Source organism: Aegilops tauschii, chromosome 3, assembly GCF_002575655.3.
Source record: "Aegilops tauschii subsp. strangulata cultivar AL8/78 chromosome 3, Aet v6.0, whole genome shotgun sequence".
Taxonomy (NCBI): domain Eukaryota; kingdom Viridiplantae; phylum Streptophyta; class Magnoliopsida; order Poales; family Poaceae; genus Aegilops; species Aegilops tauschii.
The window spans coordinates 433,236,805-433,256,235 of NC_053037.3; positions in this window are offsets into that span (position 1 = coordinate 433,236,805).

Genomic DNA, 19,431 nt, shown 5'->3' on the forward strand with positions numbered 1-19,431 from the left:
GTTCCAGGAAGGACATTCACGCCAGTTACTGAGCCCATAGAGTTTTCCTTTGATGCACCAACCTGGAGTCTAGGAAAGAGCATGGCAGCCCACATCGCCATGGGACGCATCGGCGACGTCTACAACAAGGATCTTAAGGACACCATCTACCAGATATGTGGGCGCCGAGATGAGCAATGGGAGATGATCAGCACCAGGAGGGACAAGTCCATTGCAGCCTTCATCCAGGAGTTAAACCAACACATTCGCCGCCAGGAGAACCATATGTGCGCCAACATGATAGATCTGAAGAAGGTGATGACCAGGAACATGGAGCTTGAAGAGGAACTCAAGTCTACACGCGATAGATATGAGGAGGAAATTGTAGTGTTACTGGAGAAGAATGAAGACCTGAAGAAGAAGCTAGGAATATTCATGGGAGACCCCGCGCCAGGAGATGACGACCATCCCGAGGACTACATCATCATCGACGACACCGACTCCGACCCCGACAGTAGTGATGATGATTACAAAGACGAAGCTGGAGCGAATATCATGGAGTCTTCCACCGATCAAAATTTCTAGTCGACCACCATATTATCACTAGTATACCCCCATGTATATAGTAGTAGTCCGAGTATTTTGTAACGGTGGTTAGATCGTTTGTATGCCCTTGTTTGAATTGAGTGGTGTGATATGATTGTGTGTTTGTCTCATGTGCATATGGGTAGTGCTTTCTCCTTAGACCTCACTCTATTCTAATCTCTCCCCTCTAAACCCATCAGATGCCTACGAGACGTGACCCCGGATTTGCCTTCCCACCGGAGCTCACTCAGTTGATCCAACAGCAGAATGCCTTGATGCAGTTGCTAGTTCAGAACCAAGGCAACAACAACAGCAGCAGCAACAACAACAACAACAACAACAACAACAACAACAACAACAACAACAACCCGCCGCCACCACCTCCAGTTGACAACTTAGCCCGTTTTCTAAGGTTGAATCCACCGGTGTTTTCCAGTAGCACCGAGCTGATTGTTGCTGATGACTGGCTACGCAGGATTGGAAGGGAGTTGACCACCACAGGTTGCACAGATGCTGAGAAGGTGTGCTTTGCCACACACCAACTAGATGGACCCGCAGCCTCATGGTGGGAGAACTACACCACCACTTTCCCCATAGCCAATGTCACTTGGGATCAGTTTCAGCAAGCTTTCCGTACCGCACATGTCTCAACTGGAGCTATGAGCATGAAGAAGCGTGAGTTTCGCAACTTACGCCAGGGAAATTGTACTATGGGGCAGTATGTGGATGAGTTCAGTAAGTTAGCACGCTATGCCCCGGATGATGTGGCCACAGATGCCGCAAAGCAGGAGAAGTTTATGGAAGGGCTGAATGATGAGCTGAGTATGCAGTTGATGGTAGCAACATTTGCTAACTACCAGGAGTTGGTAGACAGGGCTCTTATGATTGAAGGGAAGCAACAACAGATAGAGAGCCGCAAAATGAAGTATGGACAAGGGAAGTACAATTCAGGAGCTCAGCAGAGACCTCGTTTTACCCCAAACTCGGGAGGACATACTCACCATAACCATAGAGGCCACACTCACAATGGAGGAAGTTCGCATAACCATAGTGGCCCCAAGAATGGAAATAGGAATGGAGGAAGCAGCAGCCAGAACCGACCCAACCCAACAACACCCACCAAGAAGGATCTAAGTCACATTACTTGTTTCAAGTGCGGGAAGACTGGGCACTACGCCACCGAGTGTTCTAAAGCAAAGAATGGAAATGGCAATGGAAGTTCTGGGAAGAAGCCCAATCCCTTCACCAGAGGTCAGGTGAACCACAGCAACGTGGAGGAAGTTGAAGATCAGCCTGACACAGTGATTGGTAAGTTTTTGATTAAGTCATTTACCGCTCTCATTCTTTTTTACACTGGTGCATCGCATTCATACATATGAAGGGGATTTGTGCACAAGTTTAAGTTACCCACCTTAGCCCTTAGGTCACCCATGTTAGTAAGCTCGCCAGGAGCAGAGTATATGGCCAGCCGATGGTGTGATCGGTTACCCTTAACCATTGGTAGCCATGTCTTCCCCTCAGACCTAATAATTTTGGAGTCACAAGGATTGGATATAATAATAGGCATGGATTGTCTATCGAAGTATGGAGGAAACATTGATTGTGCTAGTAAGTCAATTCTGCTCACCACCCCGGAGGGAAAGAGGATCAAGTATGTATCCAGGCATGCGCCAAGGAGGACTCAAGTAAATTCTCTCTCGGGAGTTGTTTAGGAGGAAGTGCCAGTTGTGAAGGATTACCCGGATGTATTTCCAGAGGAACTACCAGCCATGCCGCCGGATCGAGATATAGAGTTCTTGATAGAACTATTGCCAGGTACCGGACCAATATCAAAGAGGCCATACGGGATGCCCGCAAATGATCTGGAGGAAATTAAGAAGTAGATTAAGAAGTTATTGGAGAAAGGTTACATTCGACGAAGTTTGTCACCGTGGGGAGCCCCAGTGCTCTTAGTTGAGAAGAAGGATGGATCGTTGAGGATGGTTGTTGATTATTGTGCATTGAATGAAGTGACGATCAAGAACAAGTACCCACTACTGATGATCAATGATTTGTTTGACCAGCTGCAAGGAGCTAAAGTATTCTCCAAGATCGATCTGCGATTAGGATACCACCAGCTGAAGATCCGCGAACAGGATATACCAAAGACAGCTTTCACCACAAGGTACGGGCTATATGAGTACACGGTCATGTCATTTGGATTGACTAATGCCCCTGCCTATTTCATGAGTATGATGAATAAGGTGTTCATGGAGTTTGTGGATAAGTTTGTTGTGGTGTTCATTGATGATATTTTGGTATACTCGAAGAACGAAGAGGAGCATAAGGAGCACTTGCCTTTAGTTCTCGAGAAGCTCAGGGAACATCACCTATATGCCAAGTTCAGCAAATGTGAGTTTTGGTTGAAGGAAGTTGGATTTCTTGGACATGTTATATCAGGAGAAGGTATAGCAGTAGACCCTACCAAGGTTTAGTCAGTCACCGAGTGGTTGGCACCCACCTCAGTTGGAGAGATCCGCAGTTTTCTAGGACTCGCGAGATATTACCGGAGATTCATTGAGAATGTTTCCAAGATTGCGAAGCCTATGACGGAGTTGTTGAAGAAGGACACTAAGTTTAAATGGACGGATGAATGTGAGGCTAGTTTTCACGAGTTGAAGAAACGTTTGGTTACAGCCCCAGTGCTGATTCTTCCGGATATACGCAAGGATTTCATAGTGTATTGCGACGCTTCTCGCTTAGGACTTGGAGGAGTACTTATGCAGGATGGAAGAGTTGTTTCATATGCCTCACGACAGCTTCGACCGCATGAGTTGAATTATGCCACGCATGATTTGGAGTTAGCAGCCGTAGTGCATGCGCTCAAGACCTGGAGACATTTTCTTATTGGAAACCGTTGTGATGTGTACACGGATCACAAGAGTTTGAAGTACATTTTCACGTAGAAGGAGCTAAATCTCAGGCAGAGGAGATGGTTGGAGCTCATAAAGGATTATGATATGAAGCTGCATTATCATCCAGGAAAGGCCAATGTCATAGCAGACGCTTTGAGACGGAAGAGTTATGTTAATACCCTCGTAAGCGGAGGATTACCAAAGGAGTTAGCCGAAGATCTCAGGGAGCTTCGTTTGGAGATAGTTCCTAGAGGTTTTGTTGCAGCAATGGAGGTTCAGTCAACATTATTGGGAAAGATTCATGAAGCTCAGAAGGATGATAAGGAGATTGTCGAGATAAAGGAGAGGATGAGCAAAGGAAAAAACCAAAGGTTTTCGAGAGGATGAGCACGAAACCTTATGGTTTGAGGATCGTGTATATGTGCCCAATAATGCAGAGATCAGGAAGTTGATACTTCAGGAAGCTCATGACTCGCCGTACTCGATTCACCCCGGAAACACCAACATGTATTTGGATTTAAAGGAGCGTTTCTGGTGTACATGTATGAAGAAGGATATTGCCGAATATGTAGCAGTATGTGATGTATGTCAGAGAGTGAAGGCAGAGCATCAGAAGCCAGCAGGATTATTACAGCCTATGCTGATACCCGAATGGAAGTGGGACAAGCTTGGCATGGATTTCATCACCGGATTACCCAGGACCCGATCGGGATATGATTCTATCTGGGTAGTAGTCGATCGCTTAACCAAAGTGGCTTACTTTATCCCAGTGAAAACCACGTATATGAGTGCGAAGTTGGCCAAGATATATATGACCAGGATCGTATGTCTGCATGGAGTTCCGAGGACCATCGTATCAGATAGAGGAACACAGTTCACCTCAAAGTTTTGGAATCAATTACACCAGACTTTGGGTACTAGGCTAGAGTTCAGTACAGCCTTTCATCCGCAGACAGATGGACAGACCGAGGGAGTCAATCAGATTCTGGAGGATATGTTGAGAGCTTGTCCGTTAGATTATGGATCTAGTTGGGATGATAATTTACCTTACGCGGAGTTCTCATACAACAACAGTTATGAGGCTAGTTTGAAGATGGCCCCTTTCGAAGCTTTGTATGGAAGGAGCTGCAGAACACCGTTAATGTGGGATGAAGTTGGAGACCGCCAGTTGTTTGGACCAGATTTGATCAAAGAGTCTGAAGAGAAGGTTAAGTTGATTCGAGATAGACTGAAGGTAGCTCAGTCCAGGCAGAAGAGTTATGCAGACTCCAAACGCAAGGAGGTAGTCTACGAGATCGGAGACAGAGCATATCTTCGTGTGTCACCACTGCGAGGAGTTAAACGTTTTGGAGTTAAGGGAAAGTTAGCCCCAAGACTTGTAGGACCATACCGAGTTCTGGAACATATGGGAGAAGTCGCCTACAAGTTGGAGTTACCCGAAGGATTGTTAGGAGTTCATGATGTGTTTCACGTTTCCCAGTTGAAGAAGTCCCATGCAGAGATGGCCGATATTCCTCTGAGAGATACAATGCCCCTGGAAGTAATTCAGTTGGACAGTGACCTAACCTACGAGGAGAAACCCGTCAAGATTCTCGAGTTTGCCAGCCGAGTTACGCGCAATAAGGTTATCAAGTTTTGCAAAGTTCAGTGGAGCCACCATACCGAGGATAAGCCACCTGGGAATGAGAAGAAGACCTACGGAAAGATCACCCACACCTATTTTCTAGCCAACCCGAATCTCGAGGGCGAGATTCATCTTAAGGGGGGTAGGTTTGTAACATCCCAATTTTCAATTTGGATGTTATACATAGGTCATCACATGCATATCATATTTTTATTTGCATTTTGGTTGTGATCCTAGAAATATTAAGAACTCAAGGGCCCAAGAAGAGAGTTGAGATTTCATAAATTTTCATATTTGAATTTTCTCAAATTTGAAAAGAGGATCAAATTGGTTTTTAATATTTTTCTCTCCAAATATTTCCAATAATTAAATTTAAAGAGAGAAGATAATATGACTTCTTCAAAAAGAGAGGAATATTGGAGGAAATATTTTAAAATCAAATAAATATTGTATTCGGATTTTATTTGAGATTTTATTTGAATGAAAAATATGCATTTTTTGAAAGTTGCATTTTTAGACCAGAAAAATGTTGACTTTGTTCTAAGTATTTTATTTAGACGGCGAAAATTATTTTTGGCATTTTTAGAATTTTTAAATATTTTTTAGGATTTTTCTCTGGCGGTATTTATTTAAAAAAGTTTCCCGCCGACTGGGCCGAAGGCCCAGCCGAGCAGGCCACGGCCCAACCTCCCGCGCCGCCTCCCTCTCGTGCGCCGCCGTGCTCGGCACGGATGCCGAGGAGAGTCTGACCAGGACTCCCGCTCGTGCCGGCCCCCTCCCCAAGCCAAGCCGCCGCCCCGCCCCTCCTTGAATGCCGCGCCGCTCTGCCGCCTCTCCACCCCGTCCCGAAACCGCCGCCGCCCGCGACGCCGCCCCGCCTCGCCGTTGCCCGCCACCTCGCCGGATCTCGATGACCCGCCAGTTTTCGTCGAGAACCGGTAAAAGCCGCCGGTTTTTTTCGGTTTTCGATCTAGATCGGTTTTATCTTAGGGTTAGGTTTTCTCTGTTTTCTCGGTTTTTCTAGATCGGATCTATTTGGCGAACGTTCACCTGAACGCCTCTATTCGCGAACGCATTCGTCTGTTCGTCCCTGTTAGCGAACGTTCGTTCGATAGTCTTTTTCTTTTTATTTTATTTTCGGCCAGGGACCTATATTTCTATCGTAGATTAGCCCCTGATTTTTCAAACGCTCGCAACTTTTTAACCGTTCGTCCAAATCCAGTGAAACCAACGCCAAAATCTTCCTCTCGAACCCCTCTTTCCAGTTAATCAACTTGAACATGGTTTTGACAAATTAAAATTACGTTTTAAGCAGATTTGAATTCGAACTTCTTTTGTTCGTAGTTTGAGTTTCGTAGCTCCGATTTGATTGATTCTTTTTGCAAATCGAAGCTCTTCGGTTGAACTTTCAGTTTGGACTTTCTTATTTGAGTTTTACCCTTGCATCTATGCTTGAGTGCTTATGTATGCTATTTTTTGTTTGTTATATAATTTCCGGAGTGCGAAGCGTGCTACTACGAGTCACTAGGGTTTTCAGATCATCAACAAGGCAAGTAACACTTTGATCATACCCCTTTATTACTCAGTTTTTATGCATTAGTTTCAACCCTCAAACATTGCATGAGTAGGAACTGCTTAACATGTGGGTATTGGGAAGTAGTTAATGATGGTAGAACCTATTGCCCTTTATTTCAAACCTTGGGAGTTACTTCTACGTTATGCTTATACTACTATGCTATGCTCGTAGACGTGGTTCGGTTGAGTGTATCCATGACAGATGTGAGAGTTGTTAATTAATGGTTAACTTAAGGTGGCTACTTTAATACACATCTGGGTGGATTGGTTGAGGCACCCTGGAGCACCCAGTGGTTGTTTGGGCACCTGGAGCAATCCAGCGCTGTCTTGGGATATCCCAGAGTACCCGTGTGATCATCCTATGGTTGCCACCCAGGCTCAAAGGGATCATAAGATTATTCATGCTAGAAACTTCCGTGTGCAGCCACAAGCCATTATGGGCTCTGGCATAGTTGAGTATGTTGTGTGACCTCTTTCAGTGGTAGGCTAGCAGATGTAGGGGATGTAGGTGGTACTGTCTACCCAGAGTAAAGAGTTAATGCTTCTGAAAGACTGTGTCTCGGTCATCCGTTTCTCAAACACCATGTAGTGCAAGAAATGAAACGGAGAAGATCGAGTCTTGTGGGGAAAAGTGCAAACCTCTGCAGAGTGTACAAACTAATCATGGTTAGCCGTGTCCCCGGTTATGGACATCTTGAGTATCTGGTTCTTGAATTATTGATTTGATCTCATTACTCCTAATTAATTTGTTGGGTTATTAATATTGTTTAATTGGGATTGAGTTGGAGGAACCTTCTCAATGTTTATCAACCAATTGGTTAGTTAAATAAAATATATTCCTTTGCAGTAGGGAAAAATTGGCTTTACGCAAAAATATGATAACCATAGAGCCTCCACCAGCCATATATGCATGTAGTGTTTGCATTTATCTTGTTCATTACTCTACAGTGTTATTTTGCCAGCATATTCCATGTGTTGACCCGTTTCGGGCTGCAACGTATTATGTTGCTGACTTTTCAGACGAAGAGTAAGGTGCGCTAGGTCGTTGTCGTGCACTCAGCTATGCCGTTGGACTTGATGGACTCATTTACCTTCGATGCTTACTGTCACAACCCTAGTCAGTATATGCATTAGAGTGAATGCATCATGTCTACTTTATTCAAAAAGTTGAAATGGGGATGAGAGAAACACCCAGCACCACTTAAACCAACTAGGGTTTACTAAAATCCTTTTCAATGAACCTGAAATGCCCTTCTAAAATGTTCATCATCTTTGCCTTGGTCTAGAACCTTTGACAAAAATGGTGCACAATTTTCTAGGATAGCATAAGGTCACTGGACTAAATCATACTCTATTTGCATTTGGACATTTAAATACTATAAAATATTTTAAATGTCCAAATAATCATAAACTAAAATGTTTACTGTTGGATATATTTTAACAGTAGCCATGAGCAGTTTCATGATTTTTGGGTTTGCTCTGGTATTTTTAATAAAGCCCTGAAGCTACAGAAGAAATAGAAAACATGAACTAAAAGAGAGAGAGAGAGTTTTACCTAGCCTCACCTGTGCAGCCCACCTGGCCAGCCCAGCCAACTGGCCCAGTCCACCACCGCAGCCCCCTCTGTCGCCTTCCTCCTCGCGCCAGTAGGCATGGGCGTGTGCCCGCGGTGCGCTAACACGCGTGCGGCCACCGACGGCCACCTCCTGCTTCTGCCGACGCCCTGGACGACTCCAGACGACGCCACGCACCCCCTCGGAATCCCCTCGACCTCTCCCCGTGCTTCTCCCCTCCTCTGTCTCTCTCACACGTAGCCGCCCGAACACGCCCGTAGCACCGCTTGCCGTTCCCGCGGCCACCGGCCACCCCACGCCTCACCGATGCGCCCAGAAGCTCCGCCACTTCGTCCTTGACCCCTCGCTGAGCTACACAACGCCGGACGCCTCGAAGCGCCGCCCCCAACGCCTTCTTCTTCCTTGGGTCGCCGAGATCGCCTCCGCTGCCCCGCTCGCTTCGGACCTCCTCCGAGCTTGCCATCTGCACTGCTGCAATCTCCGTGAGCCACTCACCCGAACCCCCCTCTTCTGCACTCCGTTTACACGCCGTAGCCGTCGTTCCGCCGGAGACCGAACCGCGCCGCCGCTGAGCTTCTCGCCGCCGTGGCCACAACCGCCGCAACCCCCAACCGAGCACACCCACGTGCTCACCGTGCCGCGTAGGTGCCGTAGGAGCCAAGCACGCCACCCCACGGACACCGCAGCCCCGCTCCCGAGTGCGCCCGTACTCCGGCCGCCGCCCGGCTCGTCGCCACCGCCGCTACACGCTACCCCAGCACACACCACGGCCACCACTAGATGCGCCGTATCACGGGCTTTCTAGCGCGCCCATCCGCGCGTCCAGCCGATGCCGGAGATGGTCGGACGAGGAGCGCCGCCGCGTTTGCTTACCGCCAGCGGTTAGTCGCCCGATTAGCTGACGTGGCGCGGGATTAATTAGTGCTAACCACCGATTAGTGTAACCCCAGGGGTCTTTGACAGATAGGCCCCACCCCTCATTTAACCACAGGGTTATTCCCTGATTAAATTAAGCTAATGCCCGTGACCCCACAGGTCAGTTTGACCTTGCCACCTCAGCGTTGACCGGGCCCCACTGGTCAGCCTCTGTTGTTGATGCTGTTACATTGACACGCGGGTCCCACTGGTAAGTTTGACCTGGACCGGCCCTGTTGACCGCTGACATCACAGTGACATCATGCTGACGCAGTAATTCTTTTCTGTAATTTAAGTAAATATTAAATGGTTTATTAATTCCAGAAAATGCTTTAAACTTCTAAAAATCATAGAAAATAAACTATAACTCCAAATGAAAAGATTTATAAATGAAAAATTATCAGAAAAATCCAATCTATCCATCTGTACTGGTTTCATGCATGATAAAGAAACTTAACCCTACTGTTTAGATTAAAACATGATAATGCATTATATGAGTTCATAACTTGAGTTTGAATTTGAACCCTTGGTTCAAATAAGCTCAAACCCTTCTGTTCTAGTTGCATTAGCTCAAATCACAGCATGTTGACATGTCATGATCATGCATCATATTGCGCATTGCATTGATTGTGTTCTTTCTCTATTGCCAGTATTCGACCCCTCTCAGTAGACGTGGTTCCGACGATGAGTTCGATGACACTATTGAAGAGCTATACTATCTTCAGAAGTGCCAGGCAAGCAAAAACCCCTTGTTCATTTCGATACAATCCCACTCTCACGCTCCTGCTCTCTTTTACTACATTAGGACAACAACGATTCAACTGTTACATGCTGCGGTAGTTGAACCCCTTTTCCTCTGCATGACCTGTCATTGCCACAGTAAATAGATGAAACCCACTAGCATGAGTAGGAGTTGTTTGAGCCCTGATGTGCCTACTCATTCATGCTTGTTTGTCATGCCTGCTACTGCTTAGAGTTGAGTCAGGTCTGATTCATCGGGGATGAATTGGAGGTGTGTGAACATGTCCTACTGTTGAGAGCTAAGTGTGTGAACACGATTTGGTAAAGGTATCGATGAGAGGCCATGTAGGAGTACATAGTGGGTCGTTTCATTGAAGCCGTCCTTAGGAACTGAGTTCTGTGTTTGCGATCCATGATCAGCTACTACCACACATTGGGATCCTTAATTGACTCTCTCGGCTTCTTAACCACCCTTGTCCTCTGTCCAGGAGTTGCAAGTAGTTTCTGGTGTTTGTAGTATACTGGAGGCCGTGCGCAGCGCTGACCCTCGGGGTGGGCTGTGATGCGGTAGGTACGTGGTCGGGCATGCCGGGCGCCCGTTTGGTGTCTCGGAACCCTGTACACATCGTTCGGGGCCGTATGTGGAAACCTCGGCGGGAATCCCTGCGGATGGAACCTGAATAGGCGATAAACCTGGACTGGAGACTTGAGTGTTTAGGTTGGCCGTGGCCGACACCCTCGTTGGGCTTCCGCTTGAAGGTTGCCGAGTACATGTCGTGTAACGGCGATAAGTGGTGGAAGCGTGTGTGAAGAAGTACACCCCTGCAGGGTTATAAATGATCTATTCGAATAGCCGTGTCCGCGGTAAAGGACTTCTGGGTTGCCTGTACAGTTCATAGACAAGTGACAGTGGATACTCTAAAATACGCAAGATAAGCGTGATTGCTATGGATGGCGTTCTCGTAGGGAGACGGGAGCGGATCCATAGTGGTGTATTGATATGGTGAATATGTGGACTCGTGTGCGCCACCTCAAGGAGTGGCTTGCAGTCGTAGTTCATGTTAGCCACTGAGTCAAAGCTGGCTTGCTGCAGTTAAACCCCACCATCCCTTTGTTGATAATGATGCATATGTAGTTAGTTCTGATGTAAGTCTTGCTGGGTACATTTGTACTCACGTTTGTTTAATTTATGTTTTTGCAGAGAGACTCCAGTCTCACTAGTAGTTCCGCGTGGACTTCGATGTTTAGCTTGTTACCTCAGCTACGATCTTGTGCCCTCGGCAGGATCTGGTAGATAGTCAGGCTTCTCAGCCTTTTTCATTTGTAGATGTCTATACTCAGACATATTAAGCTTCCGCATGTGCTTGACTTGTATGCTCTGAATGCTGGGTCTTGAGACCCATGTTTGTAATATCTCGCTCCTCGGAGCCTATTGAATAAATACTTTGAGTCGTAGAGTTTTGTTGTGATGCCATGTTGTATTTACACATATCGAGCATATTGTGTGTATGATTGAAATGCTTGGTATGTGTGGGATCCGACAACCTAGTTGTCTATCCTTGGTAGCCTCTCTTATGGGGAAATGTAGTCTAGTGCTTCCACCGAGCCATGGTAGTCTGCTACAGCCCGGTTTACCGGAGTCCTGTTAGCCCAGTTGCTACTGCTCCGGAACACTTAGACTGGCCGGCATGTGTCCTTCGATCCTGTGTCTGTCCCTTCGGGGAAATGTCACGCAGTGTCTTTCGGAGTCCTGTTAACTTGCTACAGCCCGGATTCCCGGAGTCCTGTTAGCCCAATTGCTACAGCCCAAATTCACTCGATGATGACCGACACGTTCGTTGCTCGGTCATGTATGCCTATCCCTGTAAGTTAGTGACACTTTGGGTTCACGACAAGTCATGTCGGCCCGGGTTCTCTGTCATATGGATGCTAGCAACACTATCATATACGTGAGCCAAAAGGCGCAAACGGTCCCGGGCCAGGTAAGGTGCCACTCGTGGGAATACCGTGTGTGAGGCCGCAAAGTGATATGATGTGTTACATGCTAGATCGATGTGGCTTAGGATCGGGGTCCTGACACTTCCGCAGTTATCTTATTTAGATGGCCTTTAGCCATATTAATGTAATAAGTTCTCTTTTGAGACATTCGATTTAATAAGTGTGTGATTGCACTTTGTTATAAATCCTTCAAGTACTGTGTGTGTCAGCATTACCGATCCAGGGATGACACTTATGCACAGAGATTTGACCGTTTGAGGTCGGATCGCTACACTAACATTTGCATACAACGGGTGTAAGCCAGATTTACACATGTGAAACACTTAGGTTGACTTGACGAGCCTAGCAAGTACAGACATGGCCTCGGAACGCGAGAGACCGAAAGGTCGAACATGAGTCGTATAGTAGATACGATCAACATGGAGATGTTCACCGTTGATGACTAGTCCATCTCACGTGATGATCGGACACGGCCTAGTCGATTCGGATCATGTATCACTTAGATGACTAGAGGGATGTCTATCTGAGTGGGAGTTCATTAAATAATTTGATTAGATGAACTTAATTATCATGAACTTAGTCTAAAATATCTTTACAATATGTCTTGTAGATCAAATGGCGCACGCTAATGTTGCCCTCAACTTCAACGCGTTCCTAGAGAAAACAAAGCTGAAAGATGATGGTAGCAACTATACGGACTGGGTCCGAAACTTGAGGGTCATCCTCATGGCTGCCAAGAAGGCATATGTCCTAGAAGCACCGCTAGGTGACGCACCCATTTTCCCAGCAACTCAAGACGTTATGAACGCCTGGCAGTCGCGTAGTGATGATTACTCCCTGGTTCAGTGCGGCATGCTTTACAACTTAGAACCGGGGCTCCAAAAGCGTTTTGAGCAGCACGGAGCATATGAGATGTTCCAAGAGCTGAAAATAGTTTTCCAAGCTCATGCCCGGGTCGAGAGACATGAACTCTCTGACAAGTTCTACAGTTGTAAGATGGAGGAAAACAGTTCTGTCAACGAGCACATACTCTAAATGTCTGGGTTGCACAACCGCTTGTCTCAGCTGGGAGTTAATCTTCCAGATGACTCGGTCATTGACAGGATCCTCCAGTCGCTTCCACCTAGCTATAAGAGCTTTGTAATGAACTACAATATGCAAGGGATGGAGAAGTCCATTCCTGAGTTATATTCAATGCTGAAATCAGCGGAGGTGGAGATCAAAAAGGAACATCAAGTGTTGATAGTGAATAAGACCACTAGTTTCAAGAAAGGCAAGGGTAAGAAGAACTTCAAGAAGGACGACAAGGGGGTTGCCGTGCCCGGTAAGTCAGTTGCCGGGAAGAAGCCAAAGAATGGACCCAAGCCCGAGACTCAGTGTTTTTATTGCAAGGGAAATGGTCACTGGAAGCGGAACTACCCCAAGTACTTAGCGGATAAGAAGGCCGGCAACGCCAAAGGAATATGTGATATACCTGTTATTGATGTATACCTTACCAGCGCTCGTAGTAGCTCCTGGGTATTTGATACCGGTGCGGTTGCTCATATTTGTAACTCAAAATAGGAGCTGCGAAATAAGCGGAGACTGGCGAAGGATGAGGTGACGATGCGCGTCGGGAATGGTTCCAAGGTCGATGTGATCGCCGTCGGCACGCTACCTCTACATCTACCTACCGGATTAGTTTTAAACTTCAATAATTGTTATTTAGTGCCAGCTTTGAGCATGAACATTGTATCTGGATCTCGTTTAATGCGAGATGGCTACTCATTTAAATCCAAGAATAATGGTTGTTCCATTTATATGAGAGATATGTTTTATGATCATGCCCCGCTAGTCACTGGTTTATTTTTGTTTAATCTCGAATGTGATGCTACACATATTCATAGTGTAAATGCCAAAAGATGTAAGGTTGATAATGATAGTCCCACATACTTGTGGCACTGCCGCCTTGGTCACATTGGTGTCAAACGCATGAAGAAACTCCATGCAGATGGACTTTTGGAGTCTCTTGATTATGAATCATTTGACACATGCGAACCATGCCTCATGGGAAAAATGACCAAGACTCCGTTCTCCGGAACAATGGAGCGAGCAACCAACTTATTGGAAATCATACATACTGATGTGTGCGGTCCAATGAGCGTTGAGGCTCGCGGTGGCTATCCTTATCTTCTCACCCTCACTGATGACTTAAGTAGATATGGGTATGTCTACTTAATGAAACACAAGTCTGAGACCTTTGAAAAGTTCAAGGAATTTTAGAGTGAGGTAGAAAATCAACGTGACAGGAAAATAAAGTTCTTACGATCAAATCGTGGGGTAGAATACTTGAGTCATGAGTTTGGCACGCACCTAAGGAAATGTGGAATTGTTTCACTACTCACGCCGCCTGGAGCACCTCAGCGAAATGGTGTGTCCGAACGTCGTAATCGCACTCTATTGGATATGGTCCGATCTATGATGTCTCTTACCAATCTACCGCTATCATTTTGGGGTTATGCTTTAGAGACTGCCGCATTCACTTTAAATAGGGCTCTGTCGAAATCCGTTGAGACGACACCGTATGAATTATGGTTTGGAAAGAAACCTAAGTTTTCGTTTCTGAAAGTTTGGGGATGCGATGCTTATGTCAAGAAACTTCAACCTGAGAAGCTCGAACCCAAGTCGGAAAAATGCGTCTTCATAGGATACCCTAAGGAAACTATTGGGTATACCTTCTACCTCAAATCCGAAGGCAAGATCTTTGTTGCCAAGAATGGATCCTTTCTGGAGAAAGAGTTTCTCTCGAAAGAAGTAAGTGGGAGGAAAGTAGAACTTGATGAAGTACTGCCTCTTGAACCGGAGAGTAGCGCAGCTCAGGAAGATGTTTCTGTGGTGCCTGCACCGACTGAAGAGGAAGTTAATGATGATGATCATGAAACTTAGGATCAAGTTGCTACTGAACTTCATAGGTCCACAAGGACACGTTCCGCACTAGAGTGGTATGGCAACCCTGTCCTGGAAATCATGTTGTTAGACAACGGTGAACCTTCGAACTATGAAGAAGCAATGGCGGGCCCGGATTCCAACAAATGGCTTGAAGCCATGAAATCCGAGATAGGATCCATGTATGAAAACAAAGTATGGACTTTGACAGACTTGCTCGATGATCGGCAAGCCATTGAAAACAAGTGGATCTTTAAGAAGAAGACTGACACGGATGGTAATGTGACCGTCTATAAAGCTCGGCTTGTCGCTAAGGGTTATCGACAAGTTCAAGGGGTTGACTACGATGAGACCTTCTCACCCGTAGCGAAGCTGAAGTCCGTCCGAATCATGTTAGCAATTGCCGCATTCTATGATTATGAGATATGGCAAATGGACGTCAAAACGGCATTCCTTAATGGTTTCCTTAAGAAAGAATTGTATATGATGCAGCCGGAAGGTTTTGTCGATCCTAAGAATGCTGACAAGGTATGCAAGCTCCAGTGCTCCATCTATGGGCTAGTGCAAGCATCTCGGAGTTGGAACATTCGCTTTAATGAAATGATCAAAGCGTTTGGGTTTATGCAGACTTATGGAGAAGCATGTGTTTACAAGAAAGTGAGTGGGAGCTCTGTAGCATTTCTCATATTATATGTGGATGACATACTATTGATGGGAAATGATATAGAACTTTTGGAAAGCATAAAGGCCTACTTGAATAAGTGTTTTTCAATGAAGGACCTTGGAGAAGCTGCTTACATATTAGGCATCAAGATCTATAGAGATAGATCGAGACGCCTCGTTGGTCTTTCACAAAGCACATACCTTGACAAGATATTGAAGAAGTTCAATATGGATCAGTCCAAGAAGGGGTTCTTGCCTGTATTGCAAGGTGTGAGATTGAGCACGGCTCAATGCCCGACCTCGGCAGAAGATAGTGAAAAGATGAGTGTCATCCCCTATGCCTCAGCCATAGGGTCTATTATGTATGGCATGCTGTGTACCAGACCTGATGTGAACCTTGCCGTAAGTTTGGTAGGAAGGTACCAAAGTAATCCCGGCATGGAACACTAGACAGCGGTCAAGAATATCCTAAAGTACCTGAAAAGGACTAAGGATATGTTTCTCGTTTATGGAGGTGACGAAGAGCTCGTCGCAAAGGGTTACATCGATGCTAGCTTCGACACGGATCTGGATGAATCTAAGTCACAAACCGGATACGTGTACATTTTGAATGGTGGGGCAGTCAGCTGGTGCAGTTGCAAGCAAAGCGTCGTGGCGGGATCTACATGTGAAGCGGAGTACATAGCAGCCTCGGAGGCAGCACAGGAAGCAGTCTGGATGAAGGAGTTCATCACCAACCTAGGAGTTATTCCCAATGCGTCAGGCCCGATGACTCTCTTCTGTAACAACACTAGAGCGGCCCTTGCCAAGGAGTCCAGATTTCACAAGAAGACTAGGCATATCAAGCGTCGCTTCAACTCCATTCGTGAATATATTCAAGATGGAGACATAGATATTTGTAAAGAGCAAACGGATCTGAATGTCGCAGATCCGTTGACTAAACCTCTTCCACGAGCAAAACATGATCAACACCAGAACTCTATGGGTGTTCGATTCATCACAATGTAACTAGATTATTGACTCTAGTGCAAGTGGGAGACTGTTGGAAATATGCCCTAGAGGCAATAATAAATTGGTTATTATTATATTTCCTTGTTCATGATAATTGTCTATTGTTCATGCTATAATTGTATTAACCGGAAACTGTAATACATGTGTGAATACATAGATTGTAATATGTCCCTAGTGAGCCTCTAGTAAACTACCTCGTTGATCAATAGATGGTCGTGGTTTCCTGACCATGGCATTGGATGTCATTGATAACGGGATCACATCATTAGGAGAATGATGTGATGGACAAGACCCAATCCTAAGCATAGCACAAGATCGTGTAGTTCATTTTGCTAGAGCTTTTCTAATGTCAAGTATCACTTCCTTAGACCATGAGATTGTGCAACTCCCAGATACCATAGGAATGCTTTGGGTGTACCAAACGTCACAACGTAACTGGGTGACTATAAAGGTGCACTACAGGTATCACCGAAAGTGTTTGTTGGGTTGGAACGAATCGAGACTGGGATTTATCACTCTGTATGACGGAGAGGTATCTCTGGGCCCACTCGGTAATGCATCATCATAATGAGCTCAATGTGACTAAGGGGTTATCCACGGGATCATGCGTTACGGAATGAGTAAAGAGACTTGCCGGTAACGAGATTGAATGAGGTATGAGGATACCGACGATCGAATCTCGGGCAAGTAACATACCGATGGACAAAGGGAATTGTATACGGGATTGATTGAATCCCTGACATCGTGGTTCATCCGATGAGATCATAGTGGTACATGTGGGAGCCAACATGGGTATCCAGATCCCGCTGTTGGTTATTGGCCGGAGAGATGTCTCGGTCATGTCTGCATGGTTCCCGAAGCCGTAGGGTCTACACACTTAAGGTTCGGTGACACTAGAGTTGTTATGGGAAATGGTATGTGGTTACCGAAGGTTGTTCAGAGTCCCGGATGAGATCCCGGACATCACGAGGAGTTCCACAATGGTCCAGAGGTGAAGATTTATATATGGGAAATCCAGTTTCAGTCACCGGAATTGTTTCGGGGGTTATCGGTATTGTACCGGGACCAACGAAAGGTGTCCGTGGGTCCACCGGGTGGGGCCACCTACCTCGGGGGACTTAATGGGCTGAACAAGGGTGGGAACCAGCACCCTAGTGGGCTGGTGCGCCCCCCCAAGGGCCCAAGGTGCCTAGGGTTAGAAACCCTAGGCGGTGGGGGCGCCCCCCACCAAACTTGGGGGGCAAGTTTCCCCCCTTGGCCGCCGCCCCCCCTCTAGATGGGATCTAAGGGGGCCGGCCCCCTCTCCCCTTCACCCTATAAATAGAGGCGGGGTGGGAGGGCAGAAGCACCCCTTCCCCTGGCGCAGCCCTCCCCCTCTCCAACACCTCCTCCTCCTCCGTAGAGCTTGGCGAAGCCTTGCTGGAGAACTGCAAGCTCCACCACCACGCCGTCGTCCTGCCGGAGCTCTCCCTCAACTTCTCCTCTCCCCTTGCTGGATCAAGAAGGAGGAGAAGTCCCCAGGCTGTACGTGTGTTGAACACGGAGGCGCCGTCCGTTCGACGCTAGATCGGATCTTCCGCGATTTGAATCGCCGCAAGTACGACTCCATCATCTGCGTTCCTTGTAACGCTTCCGCTTAGCGATCTTCAAGGGTATGAAGATGCACTCCCTCTCTCTTGTTGCTAGCATCTCCTAGATTGATCTTGGTGACACATAGGAATTTTTTTGAATTATTACTACGTTCCCCAACAGTCTGTCCCGCCCTAGGCCCAATAAGGCCCATTTCTTTGCTGGGGGGTGCCCGGAACTCCTTCCGGTGACCCGATACGTACCCGGTACCCCCGGAACACTTCCGGTGTCTGAATACTATCGTCCTATATATGAATCTTTACCTCTCGACCATTTCGAGACTCCTTTTCATGTCCGTGATCTCATCCGGGACTCCAAACAACATTCGGTCACCAAATCACATAACTCATATAATACAAAATTGTCATCGAACGTTAAGCGTGCGGACTCTATGGGTTCGAGAACTATGTAGACATGACCGAGACACCTCTTCGGTCAATAACCAACAGCGGAACCTGGATGCTCATATTGGTTACCACATATTCTACGAAGATATTTATCGGTCGTACCGTAATGACAACATACATTATTCCCTTTGTTATCGGTATGTTACTTGCCCGAGATTCGATCGTCGGTATCTTCATACCTAGTTCAATCTCGTTACCGGCAAGTCTCTTTACTCGTTCCGTGATGCATCATCCCGCAACTAACTCATTAGTCTCATTGCTTGCAAGGCTTATTATGATGTGCATTACCGAGAGGGCCCAGAGATACCTTTCCGATACTCGGAGTGACAAATCATAATCTCGATCTATGCCAACCCAACAAACACCTTCAAAGATAACTATAGAGCATCTTTATAATCAGCCAGTTATGTTGTGACGTTTGATAGCACACAAGGCATTCCTCCGGTATCCGGGAGTTGCATAATCTCATAGTCAAAGGAATATGTATATGACATGAAGAAAGCTATAGTAATAAAACTGAACGATCGTTATGCTAAGCTAATGGATGGGTCTTGTCCATCACATCATTCTCCTAATGATGTGATCCCGTTCATCAAATGACAACACATGTCTATGGTTAGGAAACTTAACCATCTTTGATTAACGAGCTAGTCTAGTAGAGGCTTACTAAGGACACGGTGTTTTGTCTATGTATCCACACTATGTATCAAGTTTCAGGTAATACAATTCTAGCATGAATAATAAACATTTATCACGATATAAGTAAATATAAAATAACAACTTTATTATTGCCTCTAGGGCATATTTCCTTCACTAATGGCATCTGCCATTAGCTTCTGAGACTTGGCAGGGGTGCTTTTGCTTGCTCTTCCTCCTCCTCATCATCACTTCTCCTCATACAAGGCTTTCCA